Source organism: Macaca nemestrina, chromosome 5 (assembly GCF_043159975.1).
Source record: "Macaca nemestrina isolate mMacNem1 chromosome 5, mMacNem.hap1, whole genome shotgun sequence".
In the NCBI taxonomy this organism is placed as follows: domain Eukaryota; kingdom Metazoa; phylum Chordata; class Mammalia; order Primates; family Cercopithecidae; genus Macaca; species Macaca nemestrina.
Window position 1 is genome coordinate 174,177,650 of NC_092129.1, and position 20,329 is coordinate 174,197,978.

Here is a 20,329-nt window from a genome sequence, read left to right on the forward strand (position 1 = left end):
TCTTATAGAAACAAACACGAAAACTGGATACGAACTGAATGTTCTTCAATAGGAAAATGTTTAAACATATAGTGACATTAGTTGGTATAATATAAACAATAAAAATGTATTAATGACAAATTTGTAGAGCAATATGGATGAATCTCAAAAACATGTTTTCAGATATACAGAATGTTTATAAATTTCAAACATGAAATTTAATTACTATATATTGAGTAAAGCCTACTAAAATGATTTTATTCATATCTAGAAAATTCAGAGTAATTCTCCCTCTGTGTGAGTGCTGAGTGGGGGAACTACCAGACCAGTTTCATGGGAATGTGACCTGTGACACAGAGCCCCAAGTTTAGAAGGACCTTAGGTGTGGTTTCATGTTGTGTTGTCACCATCTAGAAATCCTTAATAATTTTGAACAAGGGACCTTACATTTTGCACTGGGTCCCTCAAATTATGCAGCTGGTCCTGGGGGATACCAATGTGGAGTGATAGATGAGAGATTTGAGTTGTACTGGTGATGTTCTTTCTTAATCCAGATGGTGATTTGTTTTGGCTACTTGTATAGAGTGTTACGCATATTGTGTACGTATGAAATATCTTGTTTTTCAAATTAATTTCAAAATGTTGCCTCTTGAGCCACTGTTTTATAATACTCATTAGAAATACCCAGGCAAAAGAGTCATACTGTCACCACCTAGGTGGAATGAAGCATCCCATTTATGTGGCTGTGATGTGGAAATTGGTCTGAGTTGTTGAGTAATTATACTTAAGCATATGCTTTCGACTCTATAAAATCTGGGTGAGTAATATCAGTTTGAGGGAAAAGAAGAGCCCTCCGTGTTTCTTTACACAGTTGGATACCCAGCTGCTCTGGTTTGCATATTGCAAGTGCATTTCCTTTGCAAACTTGTTAGCTCCTGCATTATTTGGAGGCTCTGCTTTTTAAAGCAGGCAACATTTAAAAACTACAGGGCAGAACCTATCTGATTCTATTGCTGTTACCAGCAGCTGGTGCACCCAGCGTCCTCTGAGGAAGTTAGCCACCCTCTAGCCACCGTGAATATTGTGTGAACAGAGCACATCTGCGATAGTGGCTTACTGCGCTTGTGCGACTGTAGAGGCCAACGTGCCATTCGTGTATGGTTTGGCAGCTTCAAAATTCACACACAGAGACAGCTGGTGAAAGAGTTTGCTAAGTGGTGCACTCCCTTTTAATCCAGCCACCTGGATGATTCGGAGAGGCACAATGTGGCTATCACTCTTTAATGCATTGCATGGTAGGCGCATTGGCCAAAACTTCTTGGGAGTTTTCAAAAGCAATACAACACAATGTTCAGTTTTTCTGCCCTGCTCCCAGAGAACTCTTGGTTGCTTCAGCTTAAACGTATGCCTTAAGTGCATCTTAACTCTGACCTTCAATTCCCTTTTACTATCCTGTTATTATGTGTCTACTCTCTCAAGTGCAGTAAAGTGCAGGGACTCTGATATTATGCATTCATTCAGTCACTCAATAAACATTTATAGAACATCTTAAATCTTAACTTGCACTTACACATCTCAAAGCCTTGGTCCACTCTGCCTCATCTTTCTTCTGTTTGTGTCCTTTTTTCTAGTGGCTCTGATTTACTCTTTATGGCAATGTTTTTCAAGCTCTGCTCCACTCCCTCTTTCCACTAATCCATTCATGGTCTCTCCTATTTTGCAGTAGATCATGTAATCTGTTGTGCTGCTTAGAGGTTCCTTGATGAATTCTTACATGGCAGAAATTAAAATGAAATGCAACTTTTGAGAAACATACCTCAAATAGATCACAAGCTTCACCCTGCACCTGTTGCTTGCAAATACAGTGATCTGACTACTAAAGGGCAAAAGGATGATGTCTATTGCAAAGAATTGGATGCTTTTCGTTGAAAATACAGGTTACATTGCAAAACCTTTCAAATGTTGCCAAGGTAACTATAATCATTATGCTATCATTTAGTCTAATTTGGTTTCTAGGTAACCTTAGTGGCAGAAGTCTCAGCCTGAATTAAACCAACAATTAGTTGAACACTTATTACGTGCAAGGCATATGGACATACACAAAAGTGCAAGATATTCTTGCCTTCTTTGAGGAGCTTAAATCTCATTGTAGGGATCTCAACATATAAAGGGAAATTAACAATACAAAGTGAGGTGGCCTACAGGTCATTCAGGTATTAAGTGAAGTAGGAAAACAAAGCATAAAAGAATAATTACTGGTGGCCAGGATCAGCAGAAAAAAATGGGGGCAAAGGACATTCCTCATATTTAATTAGGCTCTTTCTGGAGTCGGGTAGACATATTGCTTCTACAGACAGAAAACACTCGGATTACTCTATTCATTACTTCTTCATTGCTTGAGACAGATTTATTTTGAATTATTATTGAACATTTTGCTTTTTGTATTTGTTTCAAATTGAGTGCACATTTGCCCAATTTAATTGCTTATTTGTTTCCTTGGAAGATTTTGTCATTGAATTTTTTTCTTCTAGGAATTGAATCCTTATTTTGGGGTTATGTGTTTCTCTTTTGTTGTTAATAATAAATTTGATTCATTGCAAGCTAATTATACCTACTGTAGGAAAAAAGAGCTATTAAATGTCAGCACATTGTAGAGAAAAGGCCACATGTCTTAGGCTAGGATGGGCCTGAGTTTGAATCTTGCTATGTGACTTTATTCAATTTACTTAGTGTCTTAGCCTTTCTTTATTTGATAAATGTGTATGTTTCACTTAATATTTATTTTATAGGTTTGACGATAGGATTACATAAGATAACATGTATAATACTTCTGTTTCACTCATAGAAAGTGCCCCATAAATACTAGCAACTGTCATTATTATTGGCCTTTTCGAATTATCTCAATTGATTTCATATATGTGAGAGGACTTCCACTGATTACACAAAAGGAGTCCGTATTTCAATGACGTATTTTAAGGTCATTGGATTAAGTGAAGAACTTTTTAAAGTTAACACTTATAGGAATTGTACTGACTGGAGAACATTCTCTTTTGTTCATGTTCAGATTTTAATCGCACTTCATGGGTGGTCTGCCAGTTGCGTGCTAGTCTTTCCTTCCTTTCTTTTTTTTTTTTTTTACAGAAGAATATCTGTAATTCTTGAAGTGGGTATTTTGCCAATTTTCACATGCTTTGTTTTCTCTTCTCAAATCAACATGTCTACGTATTTATATAATTCAGAGTTCAAACAACATTCATTACATTGCTGTCACTGTACATAAAGAAAATCAAAACTTGTTATGCCCAAATCTAAAACATGACCCAACTAAGTGAACAGATGTGCTGCATGACCGAAGCCTCACCATGTTGTTCCTATTTATCATCTGTGTTTGGAGGGTGTGCCTAGCGCTGTGAGGTGGGGGATTAAAAGTTTTGCCAATTGCCCTTATTTATTGAAAGATTTTATGCACACTTTGTTCCTCTATTCTTTTGCACTGCCCTTTGGGTGACAGAATGGTTTTAAGAAGTTTGGTCAAACTTGTCAAGCCTTTGAGAAGCTTCTAAAACTGTTTTTATAGTTATAAAATTATATTTAGTCCAAAAAACCATATTTACTTAATTTTGGAGCTGAAATAATGAGCTTTCAAAATGCAAGCCATCCAGAAATATTCCATCAAGTTTTCAAAATTTACACTTTGCTCTTCTAATTTTATTGTGGTTATTTTCTGTTCCTTTTTGCACCCTTTCCATATCATGAGAATGTGAAAACACAAGCATTTTTCTGTGGAAAATAGATCCAGCATCCTGAGCTGCAAATCTTCATGAAAGCAAAATTCAAAAAACAGGAGTTGTGTTGGTAGGATTTCTCCTTAGGCTGTTTCTTTCATCCGTATTACTCTTGGAAAGTAAGGGACATCAGGCCTCCCATCAGCAGTAAGCCCAAGGGGTTCAGGCTCTGTTTGGGCCCCACTTAAGGGTTCATCACCAGTATTTGCAGCAAGTGCATTAGAATCTTGAAGGAAAACATCAGTTTGGTTCATCTGGCTCCAGTATACATCTTTATTAATATTTAATTTAAAAAACCCAGATTAGCTGGAAAGGATTGAAATTTCAGGAAGAAATGAAGTACAAGCTCTGTCTCTCTCCAGATGCAGTGTTTCCACTGTTACAGTGTTGACAACGTTAGCTAGCAATGGCTAGTCCCTCTTTTTTCATCTTTCTGATTTTCCACTGGTTGTGGTATGTTTCCGTATTCCTGGTGGAGGGCAGTTTACACTGGTTAATATCCAACCACGTACGATGGGTACTACACTCATGACAAGGTAGGGAAGAGCAAAGAACATATACCTGACAATAAACAGCCTGAGTTCAACTGATTCTGCTACTTACTCCTTGTGTTAATAGACAAGGAAGTCAACCTCCTCTAATTCGTGTTTCCTTACCTGTGCACGTGGGGATACCGTTCGATGCCTTCATCAAAGACTGTGTTTTAGAACAGTAGCAAAATTACCAGCTGCCTCCTCTCCACATGCTGGGTCTTGCTTGACTTAAAAAAAAAAATGTGATGCAATAGGTGTTTCAGCAGACGAGACAGGCAACTGCCGAAGGGTTTCGGGTGTTTCTTTTGGGGTTCCTATAAATACAGTATTACTCATCCTGCCTTCAGGCCTCTGCCAAAAGTGTGATTCTTCCTTTCAGGGGCAGGAAAAGACTTCTGAGCTGGCTCTCATGCTGGTCTGGTGATGGTAGCCTCTAGGTGTTCGCCCACAGCCCACGGTCAAGCTCTATAGGGAGGTCCTGAACTTAGATGTTCTAGATTTACTGCTAATGAAACCCAAACTGTGGTCCCTGAGTGACTTCTAACTCAGATCATCTGAGAAAGGATCAAAAGTGACATCCTATCACAACTTATTTTCCTGATGCAGAAAACTGCAGGGCAGATTTTTATTTTTCCTTTTAGCTGAATTCCCTAATTGAAACATTAAAAAAGCAAGCAAGCCTAATTTTAAAAAGGAGGCTTTAATCAAGAGATTCTGCAGTTAGTATGTTTTCTCCTCTCTTCGCGCAGTTTATCTGTTGGAAATGGGATGTGCATATCTTGGACTTCGCTTGCTTAATAGTGCCCATATATTAACCCTGGGTGTTCTGCAAGAAAAAAAATTGCATGGTATCGGAGAGTTCAAATAGATGTATTTAGTGTTAAATGAGATTACATATTCCCAGCAGTTCACATGGTGCCTGGTCCCTGTTCAACACATAAAGACCCCTACCCTCACCCCCTCTGCCCACCGCAACAGAGTTACTGTTTAAATGCCAATCCTAGTGGGCTCTCAAGCTGTCTGCTGTTCCTCCAAATTTAGTCTTTAAGGAGTACAAATTATTCAACTACTATTTTTCTTGCTAGTTCTTTTTGAATTTGCTGTTTCATTTATCGAATATAGTTATAGCATATGACTATGCTATAACTGCCAGAATGTAAATATTCTAGGCATAATATCTGCTCCAAGCCACCTTGTCCAGGCTGTTGTGGAGAGAAAAGTTTTAAAACCCATTTGGTTTTAGTCCAGGAACAAAGGTTCGTTTAAAAATACCATGTACTACTTGCCTGTGTTTCTAAGACTCTGTTATCCATTAATTCCTCCCCCACCTCCCTGCTTCATGCTGCCTGGTTAAAGGCTTCCTGTTTAATCGTTTCATGTTTACTTCTGTGTGAGCTTATATTAATTATGTGGATCACCAGTCTCATCACCATGAAGGATGAAGATATATTTGATTTGGCAGGGGATCCCTCATTCCTGGGACTTCTCCCACTCCCAAGCAAAACCCAGTTTGTAATGAGGCTTTCTTTGGACACCAGACTTTCTCCTTAAGGTAACTAAAGCCGGCAGGTCTTAGTTACAAAGCTGGTTGACACGATTTAGCAGAGTACTTTGAGTTTAGACAAGTGCTAGACTTGAAAGAAAGGGATTGACTCTTAGCTGCTTATTTGGAAATGTTATTTGTGTTTGTTTGTTTGTTTTTGTTTTTTTTTTCTTTGTGCCTGGTCAGTCTAGTTTCTGAATACCTGGTTACCTTCATTGTGGGTGGGGACCATACCTAGCTGTCTCAAAGAGGCTTGTCTTGACACCTTTGTACTTGCTGAGGCCCACCAGTGCTTCCCCTAGCTGTTCAAGGTAGAGCCTATTTCACTGGGAACTTGTAGGCACCACTGAGAGGTCTGGCCAGAGGTGACCTTAAGACTTGTCTGTTTTACTCGTGTGTTACCAGGCTGTGCAAAGACTATGTTATTCAGAGAAAAAAAGAACTGATTCTAGTCCTACCCCAGCAGCTAGAAAGACAGCCCTCTGTCTGACAAATGGCATATTTGAAAGAAATAATATTTTGAGAGGTAAATGATCAGTTAAATAAAATAGGATAAATGTGAGAAATTCTTCAGGTCCGGTTAAACAGAATTTCTACATGTCAAAATAAACAAAAACACTCTCCTAAGTTCCAAGATCTAATAACCTGATTGATGAGTATAGATCATAGTAGTGGACATATGCATAATGAACTCTTTTAGGGAAGGGGAGATAAAATACAGTAATTCTATGATATTTTTTATTTTAAAAACATAGAGTTAAAGACTTAATTATCTGCCTGTTGATTGAAAACAGTATGTGCACACTGGATATTTTACAAAGGAGTATAACTGCTGAATGTGTCTACAGAATTAGTCTCTTCTCAAGGGTACTCATTCTAACTCAACCATGGTGTTTTGAGGCTGCAGAGAGTTCTCGGAAAAGGAGACAGGACCAAATTTGAAGCTCATTCTCTGGGCAAAGGGAATGGGCTAGGGAAACATACTGGTTAAAGACAACTCAAGAGGAGCAGTACAGAAATTAAGGCACAGTGTCTGAAGGCTAGCATTTTGATGAAGATTGTGGGGACAGTTAGCACTGGCTATTTATCTTCTATTCCACAAACCTTTGGAAGGCACAGTACTCACAGTGTTCTAGGTATGGTGAAAACTTGGATCTAGGAAAGACATCTACCTTCACCCTAGTGGTTTATAGTCTAGAAAGGGAAGACAAGCATTTAAGTAAATAAAAGATATGAAGCTGTGCAGTGTGATGGCAAATGGAGGAAAATGGCTCAGTGGGACTTTGGGAAGATGTATACATTAAGAGGGAATAGAAAACCTTCATAGAGAATGCAGAGGGAAATCCGAAGGGATGTGGCCTTCATGAAATCAGCCAAGACATTTGTATATACAAACTCTACTTACCAGGATATACCAATCTTAAATTAAGCAAATAAGGTGGAAGGAGTTGAGCTGTAATATTCACCCCAAAGCACTGCAAAAGGGGACTTAGAAGTCAGTCAACAATATGGGACGAGGGAGGCACTGGATAATCTGCAGAATGTGTTCGTGAATAGTTAGATTTCAGAAACTGAGATTGGCCAAAGGAAAATATTCTGTATTAAGGGATCTCCTGGGGATTATTCGAAACAAAATTCTCGGCATCAGTTGTACAATAGAATCACCTGGGGAGCTTTTGCACATGTGTTTTCATAACGGTCCAACTCCTAGAGCTTCAGGGGAGGGGCATAGGCATGTTGTAAAGGTTCCCTAAGGGATTCTAACATGCAATCAAGTAGAATCACTGATTTAGAATAGCTGGTCCGAAGGATGAAAAGGGAAGCAAGGAAGATCCTCAAATACACCGACTGGGTCACTGGTTTCCAAATTTGAGCATGCATCACTTCCCCTAGATGTTAAAACAGATTGCGGTGCCCTACCTCCAGAGTGTCTGATTTATTAGGTTTGGGGTGAGGTCCTAGAAGTTGCATTTCTCAGTAGTTTCTAGGAGACACTGATGCTGCTGGTCCAGGGATTTCAAGTACCCCCAGACCAGATAAACTGTGGATGGGAAAGGATTTGTGTGATATGATAGAATAAGACACACATATTTGGTCTTAGTCCTGGTTCCTGGCACAGAACTTCTAAAACCCTTATTAAGTTGATGAGTGTTAGGATGAAAGGAACGTGTTTTGTTATTCACAATAAGCCCCTTTCAAACACATCCGAGTTTATGCTAATGAGAAGACTGGTGGCTAGGTGTCCCTAGATGGCCTGAGGATGGAAGATGGTCACCAGAAAGATCAAGCCATGATTAGAAGGTTGGAACTTTCAGAATCCCTCCCCTCCTCCAATCCCTGGCCTCCAGGGAGGAGAGGAAGCTGAAGATTGAGCTGATCACCCATAGCCAATGATTTACTTAATCACATCCACATAATGGAACCTCCATAAAACCCCTAAACGATGAGTTTATGAACCTCCATAAAACCCCTAAACCCCTCCATAAAACCACGAAACCCAGGAGGGTTTCTGGGTTGATGGTTGCATCCATGTGCCAGGAGGGTGGTGCATCCCAACTCCACGGAGACAGAAGCTCCTGTGCTTGGGACTCTTCTGGACCTCGTGTTGTGTACCTCTTCTTCTGGCTGTTCACTTGTATCCTTTATCCTAAACCAGTAATAGCAAACAAAGTGTCCCCCTGAGTTCTGTGAGCCACTATAGCAAATTATTCCACTTGAGGAGGAGGTTGTGAGAGGCTCCAACTTGCAGCCAAGTTGGACAGGAGCTGTGGATAACCTGGGGACCTACTGCTTGTAATTGGTGTCTGAAGTAGGGGGCAGAGTTGTGGGGCTGAGCCTTTAACCTGTGGGGTCTATGCTACCTCTCAGTGGTTAGTGTGAAAGTTGAGTTAAATTTTAGGACACCAGTGAGTGTCCACAAAGAACTGGAGAATTGCTTGGTATGAAAACCAAAACCACCCACACATTTGGTATCAGAAGTGTTAGAAGTGACTTCTCCTTCAACTTGTAGCTTGGGGTAACATTGGCAGGGTGGGCTTACTAGTGAGGCCTTGGGCCTGACTGGCATTGCCACGACTTGGGCAATAGCAGCTGTGATCAGTTTATGACTAATATCTTGCTACTAATAGTAGTTTATGACATAAAATCTTGCTGCTCAAACCAGGTTCCCCAGAGTAGCAGCATAGACATCATGGAGATGTGTGCTAGAAATGTGGAATCTCAGGCCTCACCCCACAGCCAAGATCTTTATCTTAACAAGAGCTGCACATAATTTGCATGCATTCTAAAGTTGGACACTCACAACAGTAGTTCTTAGCCTTGACTTCACATTATAATTTGTTGGGGAGTCCTACATCACACCAATTAAGTTGGAATCTCCAAGAGTAGAACCTAATATTAGTATTTTTAAAGCTCCCTGGATGAATCCAGTGTATGGCTAATGTTGATATCCACCGACCTGGAATGTGATTTGAAATGCTGTGGTCAAGTTTGTTGCTGGACTTGACTTGCACCACTCAAGAAATAGAAAGGTATTAAACCCATACATGGAGGACATTAGTATATTCTTCTGGGAGGTAAAAGGGACAGCAGAAGCAGGGATGGTGACACAGATACTGACAAAATAATATTAGTCTCACTTGCTTCCTTAGATGATGTTTATTGACAGGCTGAATATGCAAAACCAATTGGCTGATGTTCCACTGTTTCCCTTTGTCTCTTCCTGATACTGTCTCCTCCCTGTTTCCACTGGATTGAATTGACCACTTACTCATGCCCTCATGTCCCAGATGTTTCCAACACATAAATCTTTCATAGCACCTACCAGTGTGTTAAGCTTTATCTCCCTTGTTGATGAGTTTCTCTTTAGTCAGTAGATCATATGCTCTTTCACAGCAGGGAAAAATCTTGTTTATCTGTGGCATTAGCAAGTGGAACTTAATAGACACAGGTATTTGTTGAATAATTGGATAGCAAAGAACAGGGAATAATTGCTTTGAGGAAAATGTACTGTAAGTTTCAAAAATATGTTGAAAATGATATAAAATTATATATGTAGTATACACAGAGCCGAAGCAAATATGCAAATAACTTTGTTGAATCTAGGTGAAGAGAATATGTTGTTTATTGTACTATTCCTTCACCTCTTCTCTAGCTTTAAATATTTAAAATAAATAGGGTTGTGAGAAAATACGTTTGAAATAGTCCTTAAATTATTTTTCTAAATTAAGAGCCCTTTCTTTAAGTAAGTGTTAGAACAATGAAACACATTTTTATTTTTTATAAACTTCACAAAATTTCCTTTCCTTACTTAGGTATACTTTCATTTTTGAAGAGACTTAGAGTTACTTTTGTACTAACCAAGACTGATTGAAAGCCAAAGAAATAACGTGTGTAATACTGATGAAAAGCTCTTTTATTGTGAGTGTGGTTGGTTTGGTAGAACTACTCAGATTGCCTGTTTATGTTTATTTACTTATCTTAAACTGAATTTCCACATTAACCTCACCTGGACAAAAAGCCCTATATAATTTTGAAAATTCATTTTGTTTTTCTTAAATGTTCATCTGGTTATTTATAATGCTTTGGTCTAAAATGGCAATTTAGGTTATAACTGATGGTATTCATTTATCTTTCTGTCGTATAAAGACTATTCATCACCAGGCTGATACTAGTTTGTATAGAATTCTACTTTTTCACCTGCAAAATCCTAAAACCAATGTATTTTTGTTCATGTTCTTTGTGACTAGCAAAAATATTTGCATGTAAAATGTTTTATCTGTCTTTGGAATATTTATTAAAGAACTTTCCTGACTGGGCACGGTGGCTCACAGCTGTAATCCTAGCACTTTGGGAAGTCTAGGTGAGTAGATCTCTTGAGCCCAAGAGTTAGAGACCAGATTGTGCAACATGGCAAAACCCTGTCTCTACAAAAAGACAAAAATATTAGCTGGACGTGGTGGCACAGTCCTGTAGTCCCAGCTACTCGGGAGGCTTAGGTGGGAGGATCACCTGAACCTGGGGAGGTTGAGGCTGCAGTGAGTTGTGATTGTGTAACTGCACTCCAGCCTGGGTGACAGAGTGAGATCCTATCTCAAAAAAAAAAAAAAAAAAAAAAAAAGCCAAAAACCAGAAACCAACCAAACAAAACCCCCAACTTTGCTAACTATATTGCATAAATGGAAGTTATTCTGTTTCTGTGTAATAGGAAATGTGACCTCCCTCTGGCTCAAAAAATGAATAATCACCCAGCACTTTCGGAGGCGAAGGTGGATGGATCATGAGGTCAGGAGTTCGAGACCAGCCTGGCCAATATGGTGAAACCCCATCTCTAATAAAAATACAAAAGCTAGCCAAGTGTGGTGGTATGCGCCTGTAGTCCCAGCTACTTGGGAGGCGGAGGCAGGAGAATTGCTTGAACCTGGGAGGCGGAGGTTGCAGTGAGCCCAAATTGCACCACTGCACTCCAGCCTGGGTGACAGAGCAAGACTCCATCTCAAAAAAAAAAAAAAAAAAAGAAAAAGAAAAAAAAAAGAATAATCAATGCATTTGAACTCTCCATTTAATTTATTGAGACAGGCTACCATCAAGGATTCTATAGCTGAAAATGCAATGCCATATAGATTGTTAAGTCCCACTCAGACAGAATCAATGAAAATAAATTGTAAAGTTGTGATCCACTGAGTCAGTGACATCATTTTAGAGGAGAAGGGAAGGTGAGTAGCAGAGATCTCTCTGGAGACAAGTGGCCAATGTCTAATATTCACTGAATATTAGAGGTCTGAATTTTACCCCATATTTTCTGGCTTTTGTCTCAACTGGTCCTTAACCAAGAAACCATATTATCTCTTAAAAAGCACCTGAATAATCAAAAGGTACTTCCTTCAGGTAGCTTATTTTGATAGTTGTTGACAGCTAATTTTAATAGTTTTGCTTTCTCTTATTGTCAAAAAACCTTTTTCTTATTTTATTATTGTCTTTTTATTTGTTTCTTGTTTTCTCTCTCTCTCTCTGTCTCTCTTTGTGTCTCTCTTTTGGTTTTTCTCTGTAGTGGAGGACAGTGAAAGAAGTTGACTTCTATAGTCAAAGAAATTGACTTGTTCCTCGTATTAACTTCCGTAAACTTGAAAGTGGTTTGTTCCTTCAGTATTTATGAAGCACATGTTATAAGCCAGGTACTGTTTTAAATACTTAATGTACTTAATACTTAATATGTAGGTGAGATACTTAATATGTCATACTTACTTAATATGTCATACTTACTTAATATGTCAGTGAGACAGCAAAGACCCCTGCCTTCAGGGCACTTACAGAAGAATGAGAGGAAGACATGAAAATGCAATAATCATGGTAAAAAGTAAGTTATCTGGCCTGGTGCAAATAGATAAATATTGCGGGGTATTGGGGGGAAGAGCAGTATAAAGGGAATTAATAGTGTGAGTGTGTATGTGTGTGTGTGTGTTGAAGAGTCTTTTCAATTTTTAAAAATATTGGTCAGGGTAAGTTTCCTTGAGGTAGTGACATTTTAGCAAAATCTTCAAGGTAAGAGGTGGGACATGCCTGGCATGTTCCAGGAACATCAATGAGGACGGTGTGACTGGAGTGTAATGAGAGAGACAGAGTCATAGGAGATGAGTTGTCTCATCCTGAACAAAATGTGGAACAATGGCATAGCTTCAAAGAACAAGTAGGACTATAGTTTGAGACTAGCCCGGGGCAAGGGGTCAAAAAAAGAAGCAAGAAGACTAGTTAGGAGTTTCTTATTCTAGGGAGATGTTGGTAGTGGCTTGGTCCAGGGTACTAACAACGGGGGTGGTAAGAGGTTACGGGATGGTAGATGGATTTTGAAGGTGGAGCCAACAGGATTTCCTGATGTACAGAATGTGGGGTGTAAGACCAAGAGAGGACTCTGGAATGATCCTAGGCTTATTAAAATGTTCCTTTGTCTTTTCTGCTGAGAGCCTGAATCACCCCTGCAGATGCTTCCTATGCTTTTAGGAAATATTTTCACATCTTTAATACTTCCTATGGCTGCTTTCTGAAAAATCTTCCATTTTTTCACATTCTATTAAAATGTTCATAATAAGTGTGGGAAAACAATTCCCATAAAGGTCTTACACAAGGGTAATCAAAGGGAAACTGGTTTCAATTTATGAAATTTTGAAAAGAGATAAACACCATGTTCTCTGACAGGTAATTGAAGAGAAGAAAAAGGGTGGATTTTGTTGAAAACTTCAGTTTTTGTGGAAATGCCTCTATGTCATTGAGCATCCTCAGAAACTATCTCAGGTAGCATTTTTTTAAAAGGTTTTACAATATGTGTTTATCATGTATATGTTAAGAATACATACAGATATATAAGAAAAAGAAAGACCACACATGTAGTAAAACAGATGAAATATTAAACACTTCATGAAAGAGGATATTCAAATAGATCATAAGCCTATGAAAAGGTACTCAATTTCATCATATATTTGTAAAAATGCAAATCAATACCATAAGGAAATATGACTACACATCCACTAGGATAGCTAAACTTTAAAACATTATCTGATATGACAAAGTAAAGAACAATCAACATTTTTGCATGTTTTTAGTGGGGATAAAAACTGGTACAACCCCTTTGGAAAACTGTTTGGCAATGTCTACTGTAGTGGAACACATATACATTCTCTGACTTAGCAATTCTGCTGCTAGGTATATTCTCAATATAGTTTGACCAAAAGACACACAAAAATTTCAGAATTATTGCTAATATTCTCAAACTAGAAACCTCCCAAATTCTTTTATTTATTTATTTATTTATTATCATTTTTCAATTGTACTTTAAGTTCTAGGGTACATGTGCACAACGTGCAGGTCTGTTACATAAGTATACATGTGCCATGTTGGTGTACTACACCCATTAACTTGTCATTTACATTAGGTATATCTCCTAATGCTCTCACTCCCCATTCCCCCACCCCATGACAGGTCCCAGTGTGTGGTGTTCCCCACCCTGTGTCCAAGTGTTTTCATTGTTCAATTCCCACCTATGAGTGAGAACATGCGGTGTTTGGTTTTCTGTTCTTGCGATAGTTTGCTGAGAATGATGGTTTCCAGCTTCATCCTTGTCCCTACAAAGGACATGAACTCATCCTTTTTTATGGCTGCATGTATTCCATGGTGTATATGTGCCACATTTTCTTAATCGAGTCTATCATTGATGGACATTGGATTGGTTTCAAGTCTTTGCTATTGTGAATAGTGCCACAATAAACATACGTGTGCATGTATCTTTATAGCAGCATGATTTATAATCCTTTGAGTATATACCCAGTAATGAGATGACTGGATCAAATTGTATTTCTAGTTCTAGATCCTTGAGGAATCATCACATTGTCTTCCACAATTGTTGAACTAGTTTACAGTCCCACCAACAGTGTAAAAGTGTTCTTATTTCTCCACATCCTCTCCAGCACCTGTTGTTTCCTGAGTTTTTAGTGATCGCCATTCTAACTGGTGTGAGATGGTATCTCATTGTGGTTTTGATTTGCATTTCTCTGATGGCCAGTGATGATGAGCATTTTTTCATGTGTCTGTTGGCTGCATAAATGTCTTCTTTTGAGTAGTGTCTGTTCATATCCTTCGCCCACTCAGGTAGCATTTTAATAGACATTGTGAATACCTGAGTCAGGACCTTCTTCGGTGAGCTCTTGAGTCAGGACCTTCCACACCCAGGTCTTTCATTTGTGTCTAAGGTGTGACTAGTTAGTTATATTAAAATTATAACTCTCTTGGATTGTTTCCCATCTCATAGAAGTCATTTCCTGAATGTGTTCAGTACCACATATGAGAGATTTTGGTAGATTTTTGATATTCTACCCATGACATATAGTGATTCTAATATCAAAGTTTTAATGTTTGTCATCAAAATACAGTCAGTTTGCTCTAACAGTTGTTTTGAAAACGTGAATTTGTTTCAACGTGCATGACAAGTTAGAGAATCATTTGAGTCAAACATGAATTTTGAATTTGCTTATCCACAATTCTTCTGCAAACCAAACCATGTAGTAATACACAAATGCTCAAACATACACACATTTCAAACATCTGCCAGCTAGCTTTATCCACAAAGGTTATGTTTTCCTACTCCTTCACATTTGCGACCATCTCTATACTAAAAGGAAAAAAAATCTCTTTCCATATTCCAGACAAATGTAAGTGTTTTGGTTCAAATTGCCAAGCAGTTCCTGCAAAAGGAAAACACAGTGTAGATTCAAAGAGCTTAAATGAAAATTACCAAATCCTGCAGAAGTGGTTTATTATGGGTACTTTATGTGCCAGCAGTGGTTGATGTAGCATTTCTAAATATCACTAGAATTTCCAAAGTCTTCTGCTGTTGGGAAAAGTCATAAATGCTGATAAGAAAGCCATCAAAGAATTTCCAGGAGTGATAGAGAAGGTAAGGAAGAAGAAGACTGCACATTGGATCAGAATTTCAATTTTTAATGATACAGCATCTATTATATTATACACATATGCCTTGAAGGACCTACCTTGCAAAGACAGGAAAACATCCTCCAGGATTAAAGACTGCTAGAGATGACTTAACTGTGTTGTCTATGCTAATGCTGGAAGCAAGGACAATGAGCCACATCTATTCACATCTGCTGTGATGGCTTTCTGTCTAATTCCAGATTACTTTCCTTTCAACACTTCACAAAAACTCATCAGTTGTCACCCTTCCCAGCCCACTTCCATGACAAACCTCCAGTCTTTTTCAAGTTAAATGCTACATGGACTGCAGTGTTTATGCACTTCTCCTTCCCTTCCTTCCTTCCTTCCTTCCTTCCTTCCTTCCTTCCTTCCTTCCTTCCTTCCTTCCTTCCTTCCTTCCTTCCTTTTTCTTTCTTTCTTTTTTCTTTCTTTCTTTCTTTCTTTCTTTCTTTCTTTCTTTCTTTCTTTCTTTCTTTCTTTCTTTCTTTCTCTCTCTCTCTCTCTCTCTCTTTCTTTCTTTCTTTCTTTTCCCTCCTTCCTTCCTTCCTTCCTTCCTTCCTTCCTTCCTTCCTTCCTTCCTTCCTTCCTTCCTTCCTTCCTTCCTTCCTTCCTTCCTTCCTTCCTTTCTCTCTCTCTCTCTCTCTCTCTCTCTCTCTCTCTCTCTCTTCCTTTCTTTTTTGAGATGCAGTCTCTCACTGTCATCTGAACTGGAGTGCAGTGGTGTGTTCTCGGTTCACTACAACCTCTGCCTCCCAGGTTCAAGCGATAGCGATTGTCCTGCCTCAGCCTCCCGAGCAGTTGGGTTTACACACGCCCGCCACCACGCCCGGCTAATTTTTTTTTTTTTTTGTATTTTTAGTAGAGACAGGGTTTCACTATGTTGGCCAGGCTGCTCTTGAACTCCTGACCTCGTGATCCGCCTGCCTCAGCCTCCCAAAGTGCTGGAATTACAGGTGTGAATCAACGCGCCTGGCCTCTTTATGCATTTCTTAACCATTTAACAGATATGAAAGTGTGATATTGTCTTTATTACATTTCTAATTTCTTTTTATCCTATAAGACATTGATGAAATTTTTGAGTGTTGTTCCCCAGCTCCTTTTTTATTGCACAATTTTGCGTAGCGGGATGATGTTTTAGAAACATATGTATGGTGTATAACAGCAGAACTTAACAGTATGGGAGGAAAATATATGTATTTTCTCAAACACAGTAACTGTGTTAACTGTTAAGCATGGACCCCTCAAACTGTTTGGTGGGCATGGTAGAGTATAATCTATCTTGGCTCAGTTATAAAACTATGAAATGATATGGGATTTTTATTAGTTACTTAGTTAAAGCATGCCATTTAATGAGGGACTGGAGTCTCAGAGAGGTTAAATGACTTGTGTCCGAGGCCACACAGCCAGACAGTGGCAGATCTAGGATCAGAGTCTAGGTTTCTTGACTCTTAGTCCAGTGCTCTTTCTTATTCAGGTTGGTTTAAAACAGTGGTTCTCACAGGCTTGTCCTTGCCCCAGCAGCATCAGCATCACCTGCAATCTTGTTACTGATGGATATTCAGTGGGCTGGGCCCAGCTACCCTCTACGTGACTCAGATGCACACTAAGCCTTGAGAAACACTGGTTTAGAATACATGCTGTCAGGATCTCAGTGACCCAGGAGACATAAAACAACAGAAAATGGGTCTAGAACAATAAGCCCTGTTTGAGAAGGTTATGTTAGTCTGATAATCTTCATAGATTCAAAAACGGGTATTTAAAATATAGAGGCAATTCTAAGATCTTGGTTTGGCTTTACCCATTGAAATGAGAATATACAGCACAAGACAAAAAGTAAGGTGAGGTCCAGATGAGAACTCCCTTTAGATAATATTCAGAGGGTAGACAAAGTGAATTATCTTTTTCATGAACATGTTTTCTAACAGCAAGCTACAAAAAGCCCATATGTGTGAAAATCTCTCTCTCTCTCTCTCTCTCTCTCTCTCTCTCTCTCTCTCTCTCTGTCTGTGTGTGTGTGTGTGTGTTTGAAGTTTTAATTTTGGGAATGACAAAAGTAGAGCCAAAGAAATAGTTTGGTCAGACTGAATATTTTACAGTCTGCTGGGAACTAGAAAAAGATAGAATTCAAACAGCTGTGAATTGCCTGTCCTGGTTTCCTGACAGCTGGAATATGAAGTCACGTGAGCCAGGAAAATGGGGGTCATTTCCATATATTCTTTACATCTGATGCAATTTTTAGCAGCTAGTTTTAGTTTATGTATATGAATGCTTTGGGCCAGTTCAGAACTTTTATTGGAGAATGTAGAAATGTGCATATTAGTCAAAACTCACTTAGGAGGCTTTAAATCTCCCTCAGTTATACAGAAGGATAAAAACACATTTTTCAGCCACAGTAAACTTTTCATTTGCTTTCCCAGAAGTAATAGAGGAGTGATAGAGTTTGGATATTTATCCGACCCAAATATCAGGTTGTAATGTAATCCCCAGTTTGGAGGTCGGACCTGGCGGGAGGTGTTTGGTTTTGGGGGCTGGATTTATCATAGGGCTTGGTGCTGTCCTGGTGATAGTGAGTAATTTCCCGTGGGATCTGGTTTTTTAAAAGTGTACAGAACCTCCCCCACCTCTCTCTGTCTTGCTCCTGCTCTCACCATGTGACGCATGCGTTTCTGCTTTGCCTTCTGCCACGAGTAAAGGCCTCCCCAGAAGCTGAGCAGATGCTGGTGCTATGCTTGTACAGTCTGCAGAATCATGAGCCAATTAAATCTCTTTTCTTTGTAAAGTACCCAGTCTCAGGTATTTCTTTAGAGTGATGAAAGGATGGCCTAACACAGAACAACTAAGCTAAGGGCTCAAGCTTACCTGCCTTGGAAACCTGGATGCATGGCTTACTATGTGGCCTTGGGCATGTTAGCTAACCTCTTGCTGCTTCAATTTCCTCATCTCTAAAACAGGGATAATATAGCTTCCTCATGTGTTGTGGTGAGGATTCAATGAAATAATATAAGGAGAGCCCTAGTCTCTAAGCAATTACCACAATATTAACATATACACTTCCAGGGGGTATGATTTTTTTTTCTACCTCACTCTAATTTTTTTTTTGAGAACTTTTAGGCTCTTTGTGACTAGCTGTGTCACTTTTATCTCATTGCTGCAGTATCTATTTGATACTAGTATTTATATACTAGTCATTTCCCCCCTGGGCTGTAATTTCCTTAGGGACAGGGACCATTGTCACCTACTGCACTTAAAATTGTGTCTTTCATATATATAGTAGGTGCTCAACAAATATGTATTGAAAGATTGAAAGACAAGTAAATGCGGGCCTTGGGAATAAACATAGACTATCCTAGTAATGAACTTGATGATGAAGAACATTTCCACTTAGATGACAAGTTCAGGTAGTGGGCACAGTGAATAATGTTTGTTTCTTTTGGTAGCAAAAGTGTCATTTCATGACATTAATTTCCCATCACTTGTGAGTCAACCAATGTTTTGTTCCCAGATACCTGACAAAGAAATATAAACCCACGTTGACGTGTGTATTGATATGTATAGCCAGTGTCAGGTTGAATATGAAGTAAAATGAAAGGTAGAAATGTGACCATATAAACAAATAGCCCCGGCTGTTTCTTGTGAATCCAAATGTGACACTAATCCTGAAATGCGTGCCATGGGCAGTTGAAATATGCTTTGAATTACTAGCTGTGATACATCCGGGACTGTTCATATGGCATGATTTATAGCCCAATGTTTTCAATCAGATTCTAGAGATCGATTAATTATACTATCAATAACAAAGAAACAGGTGTGTTTCTGAAAGCCATGTGCTTGCTAAAAGTGATCTGTTTTCCCCTATTGGTATGATCTCATAAATCGAGTTTGGGATTTTTCTTCGATCTGGTGCTAGGGAAATTCCAATTAAATTCTTGCTTGGATAAGGCAGGTATAGGCTTCTATTCACTGACCTTAAGCCTACACTTCAGTCACGGTCTGGCTCATTAATATAATGCTCATTAATATAATGCTGTGTTAGCCAAAGCTCATTTTAGCGGTGCAATGATCAGGCTGAGTAGTGGAAGAAGTGGCTGGACTGTCTGGAATAGCCCGGAGAAGACCTTTGCTACTCTGAGTACAGTATAGTTTAATGCTCCATTTAGATTAGCTAGTAAATATGATAACTATTTATTGAGATCTTTCTATGAGTTTTTGGTTCACAATATCTATTTTTCTCATCTCTCTTGAGCTTTCATTCAAAGACTAGTAAAGCATTAGTGAAAGCATGCAGAACAGGAGGGAAGGTACTGCAGGGAAGCGAGAACAGTACATTTCTGGAAAAGGAAAAAGAGTTGATCCACCATTGGCTGATAAAGCAAAATAAGAAAAGCGATAGCCTAGCGAAGTTGTCTGGGAAAGAGGGAGCCAGGGTACTCAGGAGAATCCCAAAGAGTTGGCCAGTAGATCAGAGTACAGCTGCAAATGCAAGGTTTAATTGAAAGTTGAGAACAAAACCAGAGTTCTCCCCCACTCCCCACCATACCACATACACACAACATGTGCTCCTACATATAAAGTGGTACAGAGATCTTCAAACATAGATAATTTTAAAGTAATTAATTTCAAGATTTTCATCTTCCCTGTGTCCTCTTTTTCTAAAGCTGATCTGTCTTAGAAAGCACTGGTTGTTCTTTCCCATCTGTCTTCTTACAATCACTGCTCAAAATACAGGCGTACCTCTTCCCCACTTCTCATGTTATTATAGTGAAACGCCCAGGTGCCAAACATCAACAAGAGCAATAGCAACAACTCTGAGAGGCCAACTCATAGAGCATTACAAATAATTTCTGATGACACTATGATGAGGAAATCATGATGAAACTCCTTCCATTCCCATAGAAAAATAGCAACAAAGTTGATGCAGAAATATGGGTCAGTAATATTTCTCCATAGACAAATGAACTGATGTTATTACAAAAAGTACCACCCAAGACTGCTGCACATATGTGCACAGCCGC

General features: G+C 39.0%; 1 protein-coding gene across 1 annotated transcript in view; it reads left to right on the plus strand.

Annotated features, from left to right (window-relative positions):
• The first annotated feature begins 13,037 nt into the window (after positions 1-13,037).
• LOC105487432 (uncharacterized) overlaps positions 13,038-20,329 on the plus strand; it is a 143,614-nt gene continuing 136,322 nt past the window's right edge. The window contains exon 1 of the mRNA XM_071096134.1: positions 13,038-13,127. The gene's annotated coding sequence lies outside the window, so the exon portion shown is untranslated. The remainder of the gene's footprint in view (positions 13,128-20,329) is intronic.